The sequence below is a fragment of the Echinops telfairi genome, unplaced genomic scaffold (genome assembly GCF_000313985.2).
Source record: "Echinops telfairi isolate 266 unplaced genomic scaffold, ASM31398v2 ScPeMD7_6;HRSCAF=24_0, whole genome shotgun sequence".
NCBI classification, from domain to species: domain Eukaryota; kingdom Metazoa; phylum Chordata; class Mammalia; order Afrosoricida; family Tenrecidae; genus Echinops; species Echinops telfairi.
The window spans coordinates 10,278,689-10,282,792 of record NW_022103902.1 but is presented as its reverse complement, the minus strand read 5'-3'; positions in this window follow the sequence as shown (position 1 = coordinate 10,282,792).

Sequence of the window (4,104 nt, the reverse complement as noted above, 5' to 3'; positions counted from 1 at the left end):
TGTCCGTCCCCCAGGGAGGAGGTTATATGTAGATCCTTGTAATCGGTTCTCTCGTTCTCCCTCACCTTCCCTCCACCTCCCAGTATTGCCACTCTCACCACTGGTCCTGAGGGGCTCATCTGTCCTGGATTCCATGTGTTTTATTCTTACTCAGAGTAGCAAGATTCATGAATTATTATTTTTAATCAATATGTAGAAATGGGGGGGGGGGACCTTCAGTTTTTGTCATTGGTTCTCAGAAAACCTTGGATTCTCCCCACACATATACTTGGCAATAACTTTAGAGTAAGTCCTCGCCATATCCCCTCATTGTCACTGACGTTACTTACCCTTGACTGCCTGGTTTAATCCTTGCTTTTGGTCTATTGCCAGCCAGTCTAATAACTCGAATTGTAATTTCATTGGGCAGGGAGCTAGTAAAATCTTATTTTCCATTCAACCTTTAACTGTGCAAGGGTAATTGTTTATTAGAAATTTACTGAATGTAAAACCAAAACATGATCCAAAAAGAAAAATATTAAAAATAGAATGAAAATTCTCTAGGCTGGGTTTTGTTTTGTTTTCAAGGGAGAAAAAATCCAATGAAGGCTGTCAATTACAGGGATTGAGTAGGACAAAAGGCATGTGACTCCACTGGTCACTTCTTGCGTGATCCGGAAGCAAATACCTGGAGCAATTGTTCTTCATAACACATTTAGCCATGGTGAGATGGAATCCACCAAAAAACAACCTGTGGTAGTGGTTCATTATTTTAAAAGATTAATATCTTTATAAAATGTTGAGGTAGTTAGTTTATTGTGCTAACCTGGCCGATAAGCACATGTGGAGTTAATTGAAGGGAAGAGGGATAAATGGCTCAGTGAGCCTTGCCTTTCGCATTCTCGGGTCTCTTGCTTTCTGACAGTGGGACTAGGGTGCAGCTGCCTTAGCCAGTTCCCTGCTTTAGCTGGCAAGGCTCACTTCCTGCAAGACATCCCTGAGAAGACACCATATGGACCTACCCCGATGCAGCCTTGGGTGCTGGAGCACCCATGTGGAGACCCCTGCCAGTGCTGAGATGCTTACACATTCATTGACTCGGCTTTCCTCCTGCAGTCGGCATCAAAGTGTGTGTTTTGTGAGATGGAGGAGGACTTTGTGGATTGGTGTTGGACATATGGGTTAATGCGTTAATGTTGGACTTGTGGGCTTGGGCAGCACTGGGTTGGGATGTTTTCTTGATGTGCACTTAACTTTTATATAAAACTCTCTCTTATGCATGAGTGGCTTTGGATTTGTTTCTCTAAAGTACCCAGACTAACACAAATGTCCAGTTAAGTCTTTCAGATTATATATGTCTTAATTTATGTTAGATCTGAGGAGATTGGCAATATGTTGTTTACTACTTCTTGACTCACAGTAATCTGCCTACACATACAAAGGGAGACCCAAAAAAACCCGGAATTACGCTGGACAGAGCAGAACTTTCGTAGAACCAAATTTTTCCTCCTAGGTGCGCATCCAGCAATTCTCTCTGAGTTAGTGCACCCTGTGGCGTTGCATGGGAAGGTTTTCTCTAGTCACAGTGAACTTTTTTGTATATAAAAAAAATTCATGCGAACCTTGTTTTTTGTAATGGTCGATTTTGTGACAGATTGTTTCGTACTCAGGAAAAATGCCGCAGAAACTGTAGTGATGTGGAACACAGCTTACAAGGACAGCGCTATGGGAAAAACTCAAGTGTTCGAGTGGTTTTCTTGTTTCAAAACCGGTGAAATGTTGATTGATGACGAACCTTATTCTGTACATCCATCAACTTCCCAAACACATGAAAATGTCTACTCATAGTGCAGATGGAGTTCATCCCACCAGGTCAGATTGTTAATCATGCTTTCTATTTAGAGGTTCTGAAAAAATTCTTTAACAGTGTGCAACAAAAAAGGCCTGATTTGTGACAGATGAGGGACTGGGTTTGGCACCATGACAATGTACCTACTCATGCAGCTATCTCAGTGCACCAGTTTTTGGCAAAAAACAGCATGCCTCTCTTTACCCACATACCTTATTCATCTGACCTCACTCTGTGTGACTTCTTTTCGTTTCTGTGAATGAAGAGGGACATGAAAGTACAGCAAGTTAATGATGTAGAAGAGGTGAAGAAAAAATCAGCCCTCTAAACAGATAAGTTTGAAAAATGTTTCCAAGAATGGAATTGCATTTGACAAATGTATTAAGTGTAAAGGAGAGTACTTTGAAGGTGATAAGGTTGTTTTGTTAAAAAATACATAGCTTTGAAAAAATCCATTTTGGGGGTGTTGTATTGTCTCTACAATACCGTGGTTGATTCTACAACATAATGTGCAATTAACTTCAATCTCCACCATCAACAATTCCCTATTGGAATAAAAATTTTTAAATGCTGTTAGCTAATGGTAGTGTTAACAGTTGGGATCTCGCATCTGGGGATGACCTGTGAGTGGCAACAACAGGGCATTAATATTTCTCTAGCTCTGAAAAGGGAGCAGCATGTCTGGGTTTTCTGACAGAACCCGCAGATGCTGGTCCCGTGCATCTTGTCACTGATCTGAGTTCCGTTCTTCCATATTCCGACTCAGCCCACAATGATCAGGTATGCAGACACTGGCTGTGCCATCCTTTCTTCTTGCCAGCTAATCTAGAGATTGATTCTGAGCCTTCAGCACCAGACAGCCATTCCATCCACCGTGGAGGAATTATTTTGCAGGATGTGTATTATGCAATTACAGGACAATCAATACATTATTTCTATAAACACAGCTTCAAGGTGACTCGGTGCTGTGGCCCCTTTTCTGTGTCCTCTGAGAAGCTGCTCAATGACAGGGATATTGCTGTGGGATGAGCTGTACCTGCCCCTAGATGTCAAGAAGGAGTTAAAAGCACACTCAGTACCTGATCTTCTAAGTCAGTGTAGTACAATTGCATGTTTCTATTCATTTTGGTATATCTTCTTTGAAAAGTACATTCTGACCAACTGCTGATCACTTAATGCTTCAAGGATCTGGCTGTTGGCAACTTTAAAGCAAGGCTAACTGAAGACAGACAATCTATTTCATAGGCGCTGAGCCTAACCGAATCGGGGTGACCTGGTTTAGACACCAGGAAGGGGTCACTAAACATAATAGTGTTATTTGCTGAGGAACCAGTTTAGGTTTTGTGTTTTTCTCTCCTTTGTTTATTATTTGTTCTCTGTCCTTAAATGCTCTCTCCAATGTCTACATGGCAAACTCATTCTGGAGAAAAGGTTATGTTGAAGGGGTGCCCTGGTATGTTTTTCTTTTGTCTAAGCAAATGAACCGGGGATAAGGAAAACTCTTTTTTTTTTCTTTTGAATGGTTTTGTACATTTGCACCTGATGACTTTCAGGAAGTGTTAAATCTGTGTCATAAATAGTATATGTGCAAGGTGGTAATGCTCGTTAATACAAAAATGTCTGACAGACAGCAAGAGCCAAGTCAAGAATGGTGATTGTGAGACTTGCAGTGATGCCTCAGGGCCTGGTCCCTTCCGTGCCTTATATCCCCTGACACCTTGGCCAGTGCCCTCACGTTGCCCTCAGGCACCGCAGCCAGTCTTGCTGGCGAGGCATAATGACTCCAGCCCTCACCGAAACATCTTCCTGCTGTCTCCATTGCTTCTTATAGTCTCTTCCTTTGAATTCTGCTTTCACTGTGAGCCTCCCACCTACCTCCTGGCTTGACCAAAGATTTAGGCTTATTAAAAGATGATTTTAAGAGTAGAAACTTTTGTAAGTAAATAAATAAGCAGATCCATATGCTTAATTGCAAGAATGACATCCCACTACAATTTCCCCAGAGACCAATTAGAAAGACCGCGACTTGTCCAAAATATCTCATCTAGGGAGACAAGAGGGGGAAATGGATTCTTTTTAGGTTTTGGGTCCCTTTTACTCAAACTTTAACCTTGCTCTCCCAACGTTAGGAGTTGATCTCCTTCAAGATCAGCTTTGCATCCTTTTCTAGCACATTTTTTACAATAATCTGAGCTATCCAAGAATCTGAGCTATCCAAGAATCTGAGCTATCCAAGAATCTGAGCTATCCAAGAATCTGAGCTATCCAAGAATCTG